This window comes from Podarcis raffonei, chromosome 12, assembly GCF_027172205.1.
Source record: "Podarcis raffonei isolate rPodRaf1 chromosome 12, rPodRaf1.pri, whole genome shotgun sequence".
In the NCBI taxonomy this organism is placed as follows: Eukaryota; Metazoa; Chordata; class Lepidosauria; order Squamata; family Lacertidae; genus Podarcis; species Podarcis raffonei.
This window is the reverse complement of record NC_070613.1, coordinates 59,134,038-59,153,492: the sequence shown is the minus strand read 5'-3', so window position 1 is coordinate 59,153,492 and position 19,455 is coordinate 59,134,038. Positions and strand designations below refer to the sequence as shown.

Below are 19,455 nucleotides of genomic sequence, written 5' to 3'. Positions count from 1 at the left end.
TGCAAAGATTCATGATGTGACAGAGAAGTTGCTAAGTCTTGAATGATGCCTTACTAGAGCAGATTACCATTTCTCTCCATTTTGAATGTTTGGCAATCATGGGGGACTTCAACTTCTGTTGGGACTCAAACTCTGCCAAGAGTGTAAGGTCTGACAAATTCCTCCATTGCCTCACTGACAATTTCATTTCCCAAAAGGTGGGAATAACCAACAAGGGGATCATCTATCTTGGACCAGGTCCTCACCAATAGGGAGGAACTGATTGATGAAGTGGACATGCTCAGAAACTTGGGAGGAAGTGATCATGTCCTCCTGCTCTGAAGGGTAGGACTTGAACCAGTGGCTTCAAGTTGCAAGAAAGGAGGTTTCGACTAAACATTCAGAAAAACTTTCTGACAGTAAGAGCTGTTCAGCAGTGGAACAGATGTCTCCCTCGGGAGGTTGTGGACTCTCCTTCCTTGGAGCTTTTTAAACAGAGGTTGGGTGGCCATCTGTCATGGATGCTTTAACTGAGATTTCGGCATTGCAAGGGATTGGACTGGATGACCTTTGGGGTCCCTTCCAACTCTAAGATTCTATGATTCTAACTATTTTTCAGATATGCAGAAAGCCATCAAAAATAATGGCAAATACCACGCAAGCTTGGGGGGAATACAGCTAGTTAATGCAGTTTAGCTGGACTTCAGAACTACTTGCTTGTGCAATAGGAGTTAAAAGAACATGTGAGAGTTTGTTTTTTAAAAAAATCAAATAAGCTTAATTTTATGATTTAATTCTATGATCTCTAATATTTGATTTGGTTATACTACAGCAAAACATAGAAGTGGACAGATCAGTCTAAGTCCAGCCTTTATCAGTTTCTTATTCCTAAATAATTTCTGTTCCATTTATTGATTAATTTATGATTTAAAAAAAACAAATCCAAATGAAATTTGCATTTAAATATGCATTTCCGAACATTTTGCCACAAAACATGCATTTATGAATGTTTTCTCTCTCCAGACACAATTTTTTAATATACCTTGAGCCAAAAACAGCATCACACAATTTAAGAAGTGTGAAATCCAAAGGATACTTAGTCTGGGAGGTATGGATAGGGTCAGTTTATATTGGAATTCACAAAAATTGGATTCCTCGAGCATCCCTAGTTATACAATACAATCATATTGTTTCTGTATTTCCATCACAGACAGACACAAATTCCATCTTCACAGCTCTCTGAATGTTCTTATCAAAGGAGGAATTGAAGGAAACTGAAAGATGAGTGAAGAGACGTTTTGACATATCTGCATTAGGAATAACTGTACCAGCAAATTAAACTCTTTTGAGCTCCTATACAAGAAGATACAGTAAAAGATTTTCTAAATGAAAAGAAAAAGATTCAAATCCGGTTAGAACCTGAGTGGAGAAGGGGAATCAACCCTGACTAATCAATAGCAGTTTCTGTGTAGCCAGGAACACTGATTGCCAATTTTGTCAGGAGAATGCTGAAAATAGATGGGAGCATGGGGGGGGGGGGAGCAAATACCTAAAGATTTGTTTCTTGTGCAATGGTTTCATGGGAGATTCTTGAACTTGCTGGTTAAATAGGCATATCCTAGGGACAAAGACTGTGATAGCGCTATCAGATTACGATATCTAACACACCAAAATGGCATAGCAGGTGCTGCTTTTATTACATAGGGGCAGAAAGATCCAAAGGGATCTATTGCCAGGGCTGTATGTTTGCCATGATTCCACAGAATTGTAATTTTCTTTTTTTTTACATATTAACACATGCTGCCTTTAATAGGATAATAAAAATCTTCCAAGGCATTGTATAATTAAAATCAATACAATCAACAATAAAATAAGCAAAAGCCAGTAAAAATAAACCAAAAACATCCAGCTCCCCCACCCCCAAATAACAAAAATAAGATACTGTATATAACTAGAAAAAAAATAACCAGCAGAACACAGCCAAGAAAAAAAGCAGGCAAAAACAATTGTGTCTCCAGGGTTTTCCTAATTACCTGAATTTTGGTGGCCAGTAGGAGCACAACTGGCAAAGTGTTCCAGAGACATGGGTCCACAACAGAAGAGATGGTTCTTCCATCATTTGGACCCAAACCATTTAAGGCAGTGCTGGGGAAACTTTGCCCCTTCAGATGTTGCTGAAATACAGCACTCAGCAGCCCCAGCAATCATGGCCAAGGGCCTGGGATGATGGGAGTTGAAGTTCAACAACACTTGGAGGACCAAGGGTTCTGGTTCAAGGCTGAAAAGGTGAAAACCAGTACTTAAAATTGAGATAAAAATGTATCAGAAACCATTGTAACTGGTACACTGTTGATGTCACCGAGTAGCCCATGAAAGGTGCAGAATGTTGTATGATTGCTTCTCAGTGTCCTTCAACTCTAACAGTTCTGGGTTGTCAATAAATGTGAAATGACAGAAGTCAGGGGGGCTGCTGAATAAGTGAATTAGTGGCCAGGGGTGAGACTTCAATATTATGGATTTTTAAAATATTATTTAAAAAAAAAATGTGTTCACATTTAAACCATCTGTATGCAGATCTCAGATTTCAAAAGACAAACAGTAATCTGAACAGTGCTGGTGACTTTCTCTTGAGAATATGCAAACATTTTCCCACAAAGCAAGGCTACAGGTGAAGAGTTGAAACTTACAGTCAACAAAATTAAGAAAATGCTTGTACTGTATTACATTAGTAAATTAATGACTAGAAGGTGAACTTGGATGATGATGGCCTATTATTGAGTACTAAACATTTATGAAGGTTAATTATCCAGTGACAGAGGGTATAATTAAAGTACATTTTTGAAAAATACCCTCTGGACCTATCGACTTAGAGGAAGAAAGGAGGAAGATACCCACCATATTTCTGGAAGATACCCACCAAATTTATTGCAGAACTCAGGATGGAGCTAGTTCTAGTACAGCAATACAGAAAGTGTTCTTTACACTGTGAATTATTTATTGCATCAGTGAAATACTTAAAATCCCAATTAAAGCATCATTAATTTCTTACGGGCCAAGGGAGAACTGTGTTAATTTCTGCTCTGCATGTGCCTCCTACTTATGCAAGATACGGCAAGATTTGTTTTTTCGCCAACTACATCAACGGTAGGTTGTTTTGTGAAATGTGCAATATTACTGATAGGTTTTCAGTGCACAGTTAAACTGTAGAAGAGAAAATCTCTCACTGAAATATCCTTGCTGAAAAAACCATCAACGAGAGACAAAAATATTTTGTACCCTTTGTGACAAGAGAGGATTATCGTGAACACACTGCAGCTAAGGATGAAGAAACGTGCCTGAGACATATTGCTAGCTGGCCTTGTTGAAACTCTTTTAGCTGCCATTGAAATTACTCAGATATTTTGCTGGTGAGAAAACCCCTGTTGGTTTCAAATTATGATTTATGTGAATTTTTTTGTGGCAGCTCCAGGTACCTCATAGGGGTGGTTGTTGTTGTTGAAATTTGTATGTCACCCTTCATCCAAAGATCACAGGGCAGTTCACAACATAAGAATATGAAATGTGAACTCAAAATACATAATAAAACAAAAAGAAACCAATAACCCTCCTCCCACAAATACCGTATTTACTCGAGTCTAATGTGCCACTGAATCTAATGCGCACCTCAATTTTCTGAACCTTGAAACAAAAAAGAGTATTTGCTGGCAAATGTAAATGTGCCATCAAATCTAATGCACACCTTAATTTTCACGACATAATTTGGCCAGAAAAGGTGAGCATTAGATTCAAGTAAATATGGTACATTTAAAAGGCCATAGAATGTTAATCAGCCAAAGGCCGGGGAATAAGAGGGATGTTTTGGCCTGGCACCAGGCGTGCCTCCCTGGGGAGAGCATTCCCCAAACAGGGAGCAGCTACAGAAAAGGCCCATTCTCATGTTGCCACCCTCCAGACCTCCCGCGGAGGAGGCACACGAGGAAGGGACTCAGATGATGAGCACAAGGTCTGGGTCACTTTATATAGGGAGAGGCAGTCCTTGAGGTATTATGGTTCTGAGCCAGTTAAGGCTTTACAGGCCCAAACCAGCACTTTGAATTGGGCCCAAAACTAATTGGCAGCCAGTGCAGTTGGGCCAGGATTGGTGCCATATATTCAAACCATATTGCCCCAGTGAGCAACCTGGTTGCCAAATTCTGCAGCAGCAGCAGCTTCTCACATGTAGAGGCAGCCCCTACTACATGTTGCAGAGGTTATCAGAGCATAGACGATGGGCGTTAGGCTATCACTGTCCAGATAGGGATGCAGCCACTGGCGGAGGAAGGCTGGTGCAGGGGGTGCGGTGCGCACCGGGTGTCAGCCGTGAGGGCGGGTAACATTGCCGCGCCACCCATCCCCCCCACTCACCATGTGGGCGGCGCCCCCGGATGCTCGCCACGCCGGTGGCGGGCCGCTAGGGACAATGCTGCCGTGGGCAGCTAGTGGCACCCCCCCACACTCGCTGCGCAGAAGCGCAGCAGAAGGCTAATGATGCTTGCTGTGCTGGCTCTCATCTAGTGCATTATGGAGGCAAGACAACGGTCCACACACCCACTGCCTCACCTAGATGTAAAGGAGAAACAGAGGTCAGCATATTGCTGACAACCTACCCCAAATCTCCAGATGACTCCACTCAGTAGTTTCATGTAGATTTTGAACAGCATTGGGGGTAAAACTGAACCCTGAAGAACTTCACATTGAAGGTTCCACAAGGCCAAAGTGCATCGCCCTCTGGAAACAACCATCCGAGTAGGACTGGAACCACCAAAGCAGGCTATTCTTACGTTCTTAATTGATTGGGTTCCACCTGATGCGATATGATACCTGGTGCTTTGATCTGGCCCTCCAGCCAAAAATGGTTCTTCAGCCCCTGATAAAATTATAACATGGGCTACAGTTCAGCATCCACAGACTATGTCCACCCCTAAAAATCAGTACCATGATAAACAGAATTGTCCATTTTATTTAGGGATGCCACCTTGGGCCTTAGCAAAACCACTAAGCTATCAGCCTGTCATACCTATGGTACTGTCCACATCACATCAATTTGCAATGTATTTTTATTAAAAAGGGAGTCCAAGCATATGAATGCATTTTCCAAAAATATACATTTTGAATGCAATTTTGCCTAATGCACATATTTTTGCACAAAATTTCCCCTAATATGCAATTATGTGTACAATTAATACACCGGTTTTTTTGTTCAGAGAACTGCATCATAAAACTTTGAGAAGTTTTGATAGATAGCTCTGTTTCAGTTTGTGTATTGCTTCGGGAAGTATGGTAGGTTTGCATGAAAATGCAAACTGAATTAACTTGTACCCCTTCACTACTTTGTGAGCATACACAGTGTTGTTGATTGTCATTTATACCCAACAAACAGTAACCAGTAAGACTCATTTATGATAAGTTAATGATGAAAACCTTTTCCCCCAATATTGAAACTAGAGGCTAGGCAACTGCTTAATATAATACTTTTATTCTTAGAGATTTTAATGAATTGCATTCTTAAAGTGTGCTGAGAGACTGTTTAGTTATTAATAACTTCATTTTACTTTCTAAAACAATAGCATGGAAAATTCGTTCTAATTAATGAAGACTGAAAAAATAAGCTGGTTGGAGCTTCACTGACACCTTGACCTAAAGGTAAAGGTAAAGGTACCTCTGCCCATACAGTCCAGTCGTGTCCGACTCTAGGGTTGCGTGCTCATCTCGCTCTAGAGGCCGTGAGCCGGCACCGTCCAAAGACACTTCCGGGTCACATGGCCAGCGTGACGAAGCTGCAGCTGGCGAGCCAGCACCAGCGCCGCACACGGAAACGCCGTTTACCTTCCCGCTAGAAAGCGGTCCCTATTTATCTACTTGCACTTAAGGGTGCTTTTGAACTGCTAGGTGGGCAGGAGCTGGGACCGAATGATGGGAGCTCACCCCGCCGCGGGGTTTCGAACCGCCGACCATACGATTGGCAAGTCCTAGGCACTGAGGTTTTACCCACAGCGCCACCTTGACACCTTGACCTACTTATAAATAAATAATTCTAGCTTAGTAAAAGAGTGAAATTCAGTACTAAAAGAATTACTTGCCTTTAACCATGTTATGCTTGGAAAAATTCACTTTACTAATCCAATACTACGATCAAATAGACCCCAGTTATAGTGCTGGTTTAAAAAAATAATAATCATGAAATTAAAACAGTATTCCAGTTCAATGTAGAAAAGTTTGATTGAAGGGGTTAGAACTGTAAGTATATCTAGGTTTGGTAATCATAGGCATCTTATATTTTTCACCCTTTCTCCCAGTTCACAGCCCATCCAATTTGTATAGCCCATTAGGTTGATTCTGAAGTGTCCCTGTCTTCCTCTCTTCACTGGCGGAGATTGCCAGAGTGCCTGGGGGGAAGGGGCCCTGGCGATCCTCAAAAGGACACAGCACTGGCAGGTCCTTTTGAGGATCGCCATGGAATTTTTTGCGGGGAGGGTCTTGAAAATGCTGGGGGGGGCCTTGGCCCCCTCCCCCATGGCCTGCCCCCCTTCTTTCCCCTTTCCTCTCCCACTCTCCCACTTCTCTGTGGTCAGTTATAATCCCCAAAGGACTAGGGCTAAAACCAAGCCCCCTATAATGCTTTCATTTTTAAAAAGAAGCATTGTTTCAGGTGTGGGCTGAAAAGTTTCCATTAGGCCTTTTAAACAGGACCATAATCAAGAAGTTCAGCAGGATGCAAGAGATCAGAGGAGGCAATTTGAATAAGATGGTGGGAAATGAGCCATTCGTTCTACAAATGTGCATGATTAAGAAGCCTGTATTTCAGATTGCAGATAAACATGAGGACAGTCCCACTTGTGCTAACATAGAGTTCAGAGCTCACTGAAGAAGAAGAAAGTGCTTGTTCCTCTACTGATTTCTTAATGGACTGTGCTGAACATTAAGCCTGGCATTAAAATGAAGAGAGTACCTAGACTCGTTGCATCCACAGCAATGGCAGCGTCTGAAATTAATGGGGAAACTTGCCTAAATTGAATTTATTATTGCTTTGCCATGTGTGGCTGTCACAGACGCTCCCAGTAATCATTGATGCTGGGCTGGCAACCTTTTACATTGCCCTAGTTTGATTGACAAAGTCAGCTGCAAATTTATCTGATTCTGGATTTGAGGCAGTCTTGCCAAGAAGTAACAAGATGATTAAGAAGTCTGGGATTAGATACCATGCCATGAGTTGGGTGGGGGAGGAAGTAGGGTTTATGTGAGATCCTTCTAAGCCCTGGACCCTGCACATGTTTAATTATCAGCCAGGCTAGCTTCCAGTCTTGAGGTGATCGCCTGGGCCATTAAAAGAACAAAGGAGCTCTGTGCGAGATGAGGAATGGGTCCCTCCCTCAACTCAAGAGATAATTAGAGAAACAAAGCCTGAGTTTAGAATTCAAAAGGGACTGATGTGACCGAGAAGCAAAGCAACAAGTTGGAGAGAGAGTAAGATCATAGCACAATGTTAATTTAAATTACCAGATTTAATTATTAAAAGTAACTGATCCATGAAGATCCAGGCATCTAAAATATAGCACCCAAGCCAGCCTCAATCCCTTTCAAGCAACTCCAAAGACTTCCTGCTTTATTTTTGTTTTTTTAAAATAATAATAATGACAAACCTAATAGAGCATAGATGTAGGGGCAGTCATGTATCATACTTTATAATGGAAAGTCATCCATCCCAAAGGCTTTCTCCAGACTGTCCCTTATTTGGAGGTTTCTGGTCCAAGTCTGATTCAGAGACAAAGAGCAATGAGAAGGGAGAGGCGGGTCTTGAAGTTGGCCATCCATCAACCATGTTAGCACTTGGATAAGTGTCTGAGCAGGCACACAGATGATCCACTCAGTCTTCTCTGCTGTGGTGAAAAGTATAGCATTTCTATTTAAATTAAATATTTATAAATTAGTATCTAGCCATATAAAATAGCATATCTAAATTTTATGTAAACTTCTGTCCTCCTTTTTGGGTGATTCACCTGAAACTACTCCACTAGAGTTCTTTCCTTCTTGTTTGTTGTTTCCTTTTTTTCCCTGTTGTTGAAAAGTGTCCCCTGCTTTAATTTTTGAACAATTGTGAGTGGTAGTATTTTGATAAAAATAAATTAAAGTTAATGATTGTATTTGCTTCCCTTGTGTTGTATGGCTTGGGGAAAATATATTTTTCCCCTCAGCTGCCTGAGAACAAATTGGCATGCTATGTGTTTGTACATATAGGACACTAAAATCAGTAAGGAATTGCTTTCATTTGCTTTCCAGAACAATGGCTGTATTGTTATTTGAGTGTTGCTCCATCAAAATCCAGTGGAGTAATCCTGCATAGGTTTAGGAGTTCTAATCTGAAGTCGCTGTGCTTTCCATCACAGGAAGCCTTTACTGAATACTGCAATCTATATTTTAAGTGTGTCTATTTTTTAAAGTCTGTGTTTTTTCATGAATATTTATACTACCTTATGCAAACCACATAGATATAGATAGATGATAGATTAGAGAGATGATAGATAGATAGACAGATGATAGATAGATAGATAGATAGATAGATAGATAGATAGATAGATGTTAGATGATAGAGACAGATAGATAGATAGATATAGATAGATGATAGATAGATAATTGACAAAGTGGTATATAAATCATCCTAAAATTAAATGCATATATTCCAGATTAGTTAATACTTCATAGATTAGCCCTGATAAAAGTTACCCCCTCGGGCATAAACAAAGGGAACAAGCTTTGTATGAAATGATCATTATATGCACGATACAAGCTTTGTATGTAAACCCAAAAAGGCAGCATGAGGAGTCCGTTCATCTCCAGAGGCGGCACATTGGATACTCACCTCGGCTATGACTGGCCCCTTCTGAGCAAAGCAATTAGTTTAGTTTAATTTCACTCTCCTTTCTGTTTTTCCTAATTGGTGGTTATGCAAAGACTGGCCTCAGAAAAATCTTAGCCTTGGCTCTTCTAAAGTTCAACTGCTTGGTTGTGGTATTGTTGCAAAGGCAGGATTTCTTCATGGAGACTGGGGAAGATGCAAAACACTTTTATAATTTAATATTTGCCTTGTGGTAGTGAATCTTTCAGCCTTTTAAAGTAGCAGCAGTGCTTTTTTAATTTTTTGATTAGTTTTCACATTTTTGTGTATCTTTACATTAACCATTTCACACATCCCAAAAAATAAAAGGTTTCTTAGAACCATCAGACTTCCCTCCCTCCCTCCATGGGTCCTTTGTATAATAGAAAGCTATCTGCATCCTTTTAAATTGTCCAATTACTATTTTTTCCATTAAAAACAACAACATATGATAAGAATGTCACATTGCAAGCATCTTCACATTCCTGCCAGCAGCAGCAGCAGCAGTGCTTTATGGCAGAAATGCTGGATGTCACCATCACTGACTCCAAGTAGTTTCACAGCAGTTCTGTACCACAAGGATTAAATAATATACACATTGCTTTTGAGCAGCTGTCAGTTCCGATTTCATAATATCAAGAACACAATTAGCTCCAATGACAAGCAGGAATAAAACGACTGTTTATTACACGATGAAGCTTGGGATCACAATAATACTCCCCAAATACATTTTACTGGGCAATTTTTCCTTTGAATTGGAGCAGCAATGCCACCTCAGCCCCTGTACCTGTTTGCCTGCAAGGTGCGAAGGGTGAAAAAATAAATAATGCAAAGTATTTCTCATTTAAATATTTTTATACCACCTAGTACCTAAGTTTCAAGCTGGTGTTCAACAGTGTGATACTCAAGAGTTTCATTCCTGCTGCACTCTAATTAGGGAAGGAGCAGGAATCCAGTGAAAGCCCACTGCCATGTGGAATCAACCAGTTATACCTTCTGTCCTCTGCTCTATATTTTTCACACTGCTCTATATTTTCATTGTTTTCGACATGCATAAAAGCAAGAGCTCCACATTTTTCTAGCCATTTGTAGGTGGCTGCAATCACCTTTAAAAAAGAAACAAGCAAAAGAAGACAGGCAGCTTTGGGGACAACAACCTAAAGTGGGTTGTTGTTGTTTTTTAAGGGCATATAAGGATTTGTGCAGATTTCAACAACAACAAAAGCTGCTTGGAACCAGGGCAGGGCAGACATTACTTTAGTGCTATGTGATACTGGGACCAGCCAGAATTTGGTCTTGGGTCCATTCCTAAGAGATATCCCTATCCCTGGTTTTCATATGCCCAACAAATACACCTATTCCTTTCCACACTTGTTTACAGAAGCCCTCCTGAAAAAATGTCTTGCCTAGTTTGCAATATTCTCCTGCTTCACCTTTCCTTTGTAATTGCAAGTGTCACTAAATTGATGGAAGATGAAACATTTGTTGACTAAGGGGATTTCAGATGGATCTGAATATCTGATCTATTTCTGCTCATTTTTTCCTTTCATTATGCAAAGAGAACAAAATAAAAAGCAGATATCAAAATACAGATCTTTTGTAATTAAAGTGCTCCACGTCACAATTTTTAAATCACAAAAGCCCTCCAGTTGTAATAGTGCTCTGCTGGGCAAGCAACTCAATTTAATTAGTTTTCACCCTTCCATGAATATTGAATTTAGCATAATGCCTACAGTGAATGAAATTCAGTTAAGAGAACAATTCTCTCTATAAAAAAAACTTTAGGTTTTTTTCAGTTCATGCTTCAGTAATTGGGAAGAAATAATGGTGGGAAAAGACAAGAAGAGACAATGAACTCTGGTTGGCAATAGTTAAGAATCGTTAACCTCTCTCACTCCCTTTGTTTTTCCACTCAAGGGCAAAAAATAACTTTTCAGAGTGTGCAACAATTGTGTGGTTGTTCTGCCAAAGGTGTTTTTCTTCCTTTTCTGTGATCAACTCCTACAGAACTTTACAAAGCTACAACATTCTAACTACCAGCGAGTGGCAAGCCCAGGCCTCCACCAGGTCAGCTTTTAGGGCAGCCAAAGGGGTTATTGCCAAGCATCACTCCTAACTCCTTGTAATACAGAGGTCTTAGGACATGAAATGGTGGTAACAAGTTTGATGCGGTGAGAAAGTGGGAGGAATGAAGAAATTATAAGGAATCCCTAACTCAGACATAAGTTATAAGACCCAAAAGAAATAAAAAAAAAAATCTGTTTTCAGTTCAGCTTTTGTGGTTATAGCAATGTGACTTTTTTTCTTTGAACAATAACATTCATTTTGAAATCACTGAACACAACAATTCCTTAATATGTTAATACTCTGTGGGTTTGGATAATTGTTTCAATCATAAAAATGGAAAAATTTATGCAAATGGTGAGATTTATCAACATTTGTATTTTGTGACTAGTGTTGCATTTGAAATGGTTTAATGTATTTAATGAGAGGGTACTCAAGATGAGGAACTATATAATTTTACACAATCTGCAACGTGGTCTCTGGGCAGCTAACAATAAAAATAAAATACACTAGTAAAAACAGTTTAGCTATAAAACAGCTTGAGTATCAAAAAGTTAAATGTTAAAGAGCAAAGCTACAAACAACCCGAGCCAACCGAGCCAACAGTGTGACGTGGCAGCTAAAAAAGCCAATGCAATTCTGGGCTGCATCAATAGGAGTATAGCATCTAGATCAAGGGAAGTAATAGTGCCACTGTATTCTGCTCTGGTCAGACCTCACCTGGAGTACTGTGTCCAGTTCTGGGCACCACAGTTCAAGAAGGACACTGACAAACTGGAACGTGTCCAGAGGAGGGCAACCAAAATGGTCAAAGGCCTGGAAACGATGCCTTATGAGGAACGGCTAAGGGAGCTGGGCATGTTTAGCCTGGAGAAGAGGAGGTTAAGGGGTGATATGATAGCCATGTTCAAATATATCAAAGGATGTCACATAGAGGAGGGAGAAAGGTTGTTTTCTGCTGCTCCAGAGAAGCGGACACGGAGCAATGGATCCAAACTACAAGAAAGAAGATTCCACCTAAACATTAGGAAGAACTTCCTGACAGTAAGAGCTGTTTGACAGTGGAATTTGCTGCCAAGGAGTGTGGTGGAGTCTCCTTCTTTGGAGGTCTTTAAGCAGAGGCTTAACAACCATATGTCAGGAGTGCTCTGATGGTGTTTCTGATAGGAGAGGCTCAGAACTTACAGGGTTAAGAGTTCTGAGTGATGACGCCTCACATTCTGAGGGCGGGCATAGAACACGGAAAGGGAGTGGTTTCTCTGTGTGCTTTCAGTGTGCGTGTTTAGCTCCATGGAGAAAGGAGCAACATGGGCGAACTCTCGCCAGGCAGGAGATTTATAGCTATTGTGTTTTGCTAAGGAATAAAGACTTTAAAGATAAGGAGCCTGCTAAGTGTCAGCCTGAGTTATTGCCACCACACGACAGAACGTTTCAAGCTTCTACTTCCGCTGTGTTTTACGCTCTGCTGAGTCAAAGGTTCCGGGGGGAAGAGCAGAGCTGCGCAAGAGAAGTGTGCCGGACCCCCTGGACGAAATTGACCCCGAACAGGTTATGGGGGTCAGCAATAAAGATAAGCAACGTTCATGCGTGTGAAGAGACTGCAGGCAGAATCGGCTGAGGAGCAGCCAAAGGCCAGCTAAGGAGTAGCTGGAGCCAGCCGGGAGGAGCTGAGATCTGCCGGACCGGGAGGTACTCGTGAGTAGGCTGGGCCCCCGGGGAGAGATGGCAGACAGCCATGAATCGCGTGCAGTCCCTTTTGAAGAGGCAGACGGGAAGGAGCCCTGGGTCGGTTGGCAGGCACTGAAGAGAGTGGGAGCCACACCAGAGGGGGCTAGACGCCAGCCTGAGGGACGCCCAGAGGGGGCCAAGAGCTGCACAGAAGCTGGGGAACGCCCAGAGAGTCAAGGAGGGGCTGTGGGACGCCCTGGAAGCCCAAAGTGGGCTGGAGCCGTGTCTAAAAGCTGCTGCGATGCTTTGACACGCCAGAGAGACAGGCAGCCGTGTGCTGGAAAGCTGCTGGAAGCTGGGAAGAGGAAAGCAGTGGCTAGCTGTTCCTCTGGAGGCTGTGCACCCAAGTTTGGGGGTGCAGGCCAGAGAGGCCATTCCAAAGGTCTGGAGAGTGCCAAGGCTGTTTGGCAGGAGCTGGAGGGGGTTTGCAGAGAAACCACAGCAGAAACCAAAAGCCATTTTCCCAACAGCAGAAAAGCCTCGAGGAGGGCTGCTGGAAAGGTTGGGGGGGCACTGACGTCCAAAGGCAAGTTTGAAAAGTTTTCCATTCGTTGCTGTTTTGTTTGCGGTTCTCCGGAGCACCTGCGCCGAAGCTGTCCACAGCGAGACAAAGGGCAGGAAAGTCCCAAGGACGTTTCCCATGGGAACCAGCCCGGGAGAAGAGGCCAGCGTGGAAAGTCCCAGGGTCGGCCGGAAGGGGAGGAGAACGTTTATCAACTGTCTGCTTCGATGGCAGTTTTGGACAACAACACCACCTGCAGCGATAGCTCCAAGGTCGGGGGCAGCAGGAAGTCAGTTGCAAAGGCAACAAAGAAGGACAACTCCGGAGGGGGGAGAGTGCTTCGTTGGGTTGTTGACTCAGCTGCGAATGCCCATTTGGTCATAGCGCCACCTGATGGACAAATGTGGAACTGCAAGGCTGTTTCAACTGAGAAAACAGTTAGATTTGCTACAGGTTCACAGGGACGTGTAACCCATGTTTCTAACATGTTTGTCTCTTTTTTGCAGGCTGAATTGAAGGTTTATGTTCTCCCTGAGATAAAACATTGCCTGCTATCTGTACCATGCCTTTTACAGGAGGGATATTCTGTGAGTTTTGAAAAAAATGTTTGCACAATTTCCAGAGGTGGAGAGCAACTGGTACGTGTTGAAAAAAATCAGAACAACCTCTTTGTTCTGGAATCACCTCTCGAGGGTGAGGGGAATGTTGGGAAAGCCACTGATCACACTCATGTGTCGTGTGCTTGCGTGTGGCACAAGAGGATGTCACATGGGTCCTGTGAGGACGTCCAGATGTTATCAGAGTGCACCAAAGGTTGCAAGGTAAAAGAATGTGGTAAACCTTTGAATTGCAAGGCTTGCAGAAAAGCCAGAAACAAGGGATTTAGCCATCCCAGGGTGGAGAGAGTGACCACAAGGCCTTTTGAGCTTGTGCATGCAGACCTTCAAGGTATGCCACAGCCAAGTCTGGGCAAGGCCAAGTGGCTGATGGTGCTGACAGATGATTATACGCAGAACGCATGGGCTTTCACGCTGAAAGCTAAGGAGGAAGCAGCGCAACTGATCAAAGATTGGGTTGCAGAGGTGGAACTGAGGTTCTCCACCAAGGTGCAAGGTTTCCAGTTTGACCGTGGTTCTGAGGTCACTGGGTCTGCTCTAAAGGGTTTCTTTCGCCAGAGGGGGATACGTCACAAGGTGACTTCTCCTCAGAAGAGTGGCGTGGCAGAGCTTAGGAGTAAAGCCCTGGTTCGAGCATCCGAGATTCTACTGGATGACTCTGGTTTGCCTCACAGTTTTTGGGGGGAGGCGGTAAAAACGGCCAGTTTCTCGATGAACAGGTGCTACAATTCAGTGGTAGGTGACACCCCATATTTCTTGCTCAACGGACAGAAGCCACAGGTGCATTTCTTCCGTTCGTTTGGTTGCAGGGCCATAGTGCCTGTACCAAAGTGGTTGCAGCAAGAGGGTGGTCCAAGATACCAGGAAATGATCTTCTGTGGATATGAGCCTGCGACAAAAGGGTGGAGATTCGCATATCCAGAAGGTGATCAGACCAAGCTTCTGGTCAGTAAACAGGCTGAGTTCTTTGAGCAGGATGGTTGGGCAAGGCGCAAAGTGCGCTCTGACGTTCACTCAGATTGTCTGTCTGACGCTGAGGAGGAAAGAGAGCCAGAGCCTGAACCTGCTGGTGGAGACCAGGTCCCTGAACAGAGTAGGGCGTCTCCACAGGTTGTGAAAGGAGTGTCCAAGAGTGAGCCCTCATCTCCTGTGCGCATAATGGAGAAAGCTCACAGACGTGTCAAGTCAGAGGGGGAGTCTTCTGATGAGGAAGACGCACACGCTGGCCCCAGTGGGTCAGGAGAAGAACCCCAGTTTGTGCCCAGGCGGTCATCGCGGGCTACAAAGGGAATTCCACCTGAGAGGTTTCAGGTCACAAATGCGTGGGTTGGTTTCGCACAGTGCGAACCTGAGGTTTGTGAGGTTCAACAGGTGCCTAACAACGATGCCAGGAAGGGGCGGAAGGCAATGGGGAAGGTGTTGAACACTCAGAGGTCCTCTCAGAACGTGATTCGAGAGGGGGTGATAGGAGAGGCTCAGAACTTACAGGGTTAAGAGTTCTGAGTGATGATGCCTCACATTCTGAGGGCGGGCATAGAACACGGAAAGGGAGTGGTTTCTCTGTGTGCTTTCAGTGTGCGTGTTTAGCTCCATGGAGAAAGGAGCAACATGGGCGAACTCTCGCCAGGCAGGAGATTTATAGCTATTGTGTTTTGCTAAGGAATAAAGACTTTAAAGATAAGGAGCCTGCTAAGTGTCAGCCTGAGTTATTGCCACCACACGACAGAACGTTTCAAGCTTCTACTTCCACTGTGTTTTACGCTCTGCTGAGTCAAAGGTTCCGGGGGGAAGAGCAGAGCTGCGCAAGAGAAGTGTGCCGGACCCCCTGGACGAAATTGACCCCGAACAGTTTCCTGCTTGGCAGGGGGTTGGACTTGATGGCCCTTGTGGTCTCTTCCAACTCTATGATTCTATGATTAACCCCCAGGCAACAAAAAAAGTTTTGTAAATCAAATGGTATTTACCAGATATCTAAAGAACCTCAAACAGCTAGCCAGATGAGCTGCTGAATGCAAGGAGTATCATAAAGAAAATTTCAAAGGGACCAAAAAGTCCTACTTCTTTTAGCCATCCAACATGTCTCAGGTGGTACTGATGAGTGTCTGGAGGAAGTTGGCAGATGGATGGCGGCTAACAGACTGAGGTTGAATCCTGTACTGTTTGGGGGAGATAGGGGGCAGGGGGGATTCCCTGGTCCTGAATTGGGTCACCGTGCCCCTGAAGGACCAGGTGCACAGCCTGGGAGTCATTTTGGACTCACAGCTGTCCATGGAGGCACTGGTCAATTCTGTGTCCAGGGCAGCTGTCTACCAGCTCCATCTGGTATACAGGGTGAGACCCTCCCTGCCCACAGACTGTCTTGCCAGAGTAGTGCATGCTCTGGTTATCTCTTGCTTGGACCACTGCAATGTGCTCTACGTGGGGCTACCTTTGAAGGTGACCTGGAAACTACAACTAATCCAGAATGCGGCAGCTAGGCTGGTGACTGGGAGCGGCTGCCGAGACCATATAACACCGGTCTTGAAAGACCTACACTGGCTCCCAGTACATTTCTGAGCACAATTCAAAGTGTTGGTGATGACCTTTAAAGCCCTAAATGGCCTTGGCGCAGTATACCTGAAGGAGCGTCTCCACCCTCATCATTCTGCCTGGACACTGAGGTCCAGCTCCAAGGGCCTTCTGGCAATTCCCTCACTGTGAGAAACAAAGTTACAGGGAACCAGGCATAGGGCTTTCTAGGCAGTAGCACCCACCCTGTGGAACGCCCTCCCAGTGGATGTCAAACAGATAAACAGCTATTTGAATTTTAACAGACATCTGAAGGCAGCCCTGCTCAGGAAAGTGTTTAATGGTTGATGTTTTATCATGTTTTTAATATTCTATTGGTAGCTGCCTAGAGTGCCTAAAGCAACCCAGTCAGAGGGGTGACATATAAATAATAAAATTGTTGTAGTAGTATTTGAAACAGGGCCCTGGAGAGATACATATGGGCATATGCATAGATATATATAATTGACCCATAGCTTTAGCATTCCCTTAGCATTATAGCTTTCTACAGGAGCTTGGGACAGCATGACATTTTGTAATGAAGGAGTGGGAAACCCCTTTCTTCCATCACCATGAACTGTGCTAGCTGAGGCTGATAGGAGTTGGAGTCTAACAACAGATGGAAGGCCACAGGTTCCCCACTCTTGTTCTAATGCATGGCAACTCAGAATCTCAATTTGTTTCACCAAAGTCCTATGGAATGTATTTGAAATCAAACCCAGGTGTCAAAAATACCACTTTTGCTCAGTGACTTGATGAATTTTTCTGCACTGAGTCAATTTGAGGAAAAGGGGAGCAATGCTGCTGCTCTGCCTTCAACTGCTGCAGAGCCCTCCAGTACTTGGGGCAACATGTTGGTTTACAAAAGTAGAGTATTATAAACAATATAATACATCTCCAGGGTTCTTTCTCTTCAAGGAATACATTACAATAAAGGCTGCTGCCCCAATACTTTCTCATGGTGAATAGCTCTAGAGCACATGCTTTATGTGAGAAAAGTCTCAGTCCAGCCCCAAACACCTCCAAGCAGGGTGGGGAAGACCCCTCTTGAAAACCCTTGAGAGCCGCTGCCAGTCAATGCAGATGATACAGAACCAGAGGCGGTTTTAAGGTCGCTGACCAGTGTGGTTGTATTGGGTGCTGCCCTGCTGTGCTAGGCTGTAGAATGGAGTGCAAGAGGCGGGGGCGCTGAATTTTGGTGCTGCACAGGGGGCTGCTGAAATTTGAGAGCCCAAAGTCCACTAAATGGGGGCTAGATGGGCACATGGTCTGACTCAGTATGATTAGAGAAGGAAAATCATAAATCCATGCACGAGAGAAGTCCAAAATACAGAAACATCTGAATATGCCTAAGAAAATCCAGAATGCTCTCTTCCAGTATGTGTGGTTGAATTTAATATCCCTAAATCAGTCTAGGTGGCTGATCAAATCCTCCACAGCACTGCCAGCAAACAAATTCTCATATTTACTTGTTCAGAATTTTGGCCACTTCTATATTTGTCTGGGTTGTCTAATATATGCGAAAGGTTAGGAATTTGACATCAGTGCCTCTGCACCTTGCAGTGTATGAGGATAAAAGAGAAAAACAACAACTGCAGGCTTACAATCAGCAAGGAGATAGTGTTGCCACTGAGCAGTGAATTCCAGAGAAAGGAGGTAGCGAGTGTGACTATGATGATCACACATCTCCATAAGAATAAGAAAGAAAAACAACAACTATGAACTTGACGTGAACTCCACATTTACAAAATAGCATTCAAAGTTTTGTTCAATCAGCTTCTGTCAAACTAAGTGCAGATCCTGGGAGCTCACCAGAGCTTGCAAACAGGGGCGTTTGCAAGGGCGTTCAGTGGGGGAGGCCCAGAGTTCTGACTCTTGGTGTCCATGGGACCAGAGACATGGAGTGCAAGGGAGCTGCTGCAGTGACCTGCAACAGCTGTGCCATGTTTGTCTTTCTGCTGGAAAACATGCAGCAGCACACTTGTAGCAAGTGCAAACTGGTTGTCTTGCTGGAAGAGAAGGTACAGAACTTGAGGCCCACCTAGCCATACTTCGAGCTATAGGACAACATGCAGTTTCTCAATAGAGCTGAGTGGACTGTGATGGAACAGCAACACAGATTGGGTGCCCCCAGGGAGCAGGAAGATCACCCAGTGCAAGAGATGAAACGCCTGGAGGAATGTGACACACAGAAGTGGGACAGTCACAAACCGCACTTTGTCTTTAGAGTTGCAAAATTGCTTCCATGCTCTCACCTTGGACACAGATTCTGGGCCAGAGGAGGTAGGACAGCAGTTGCCAACCTCAGAAGACAAGAAGAAGGTGGCTGTGAAAGGTACAGTGAACAGAGCAATTATTGCTGCCCCCCAGAGGAGAAAGAGACAGGAGGAGATGGATTTGGAGGAGTCTTTTTTCCATTCTTGATCTAACCCCATCAGATCCAAGGCTACTGACTGTGGATGAGCATGCTGATAACATACTTGCTACCTTCTGTGGAGACAACATTGACCTGGAACATGAAAAGCAGATTAAGAGTATATGGGTAAAAACTGTAGGAGAGAGAAACAACAGTGATCTTACTGTGGGTGTCTGCTATAGACCGCCAAACCAGAATGAAGACTTGGATGATGCCTTACTAGTGCAGATTCAAAAAGGAGAGATATAGTAGTCATGGGGGACTTCAACTTCCCTGATATAAGTTGGCCTCAAACTCTGCCAAGAGCGTACGATCTGACAAATTCCTCCATTGCCTCACTGATGATTTCATTTCCCAAAATGTGGGAATAGCCAACAAGGGGATCATCTATCTTGGACCAGGTCCTCAGGTCATCTATCTTGGACCAGGTCCTCACCAATCGGGAGGAACTGATTGATGAAGTGGACATGCTCAGAAACTTGGGAGGAAGCGCTCACATCCTCCTGGGTTTCAGGTTTAAGGGAAAACTGAATGGACATGCACTCTGGACTTTAAGAAGGCCAATTTTGAAAAGCTGAATGAACTACTGGGCATGATCCCATCATCAGAAATACTCAATGAGAAGGGAGTCCAAGAAGGATACGAGTTTGTAAAAGGAGAAATATTGAGGCCCAAATGCAGACAATACCAA

General features: G+C 43.7%; 1 protein-coding gene across 1 annotated transcript in view; it reads right to left on the bottom strand.

Moving 5' to 3' along the window:
* Positions 1–19,455, bottom strand: part of CNTNAP2 (contactin associated protein 2) — a 971,924-nt gene that overhangs the window by 847,919 nt on the left and 104,550 nt on the right. The window lies entirely within an intron of this gene.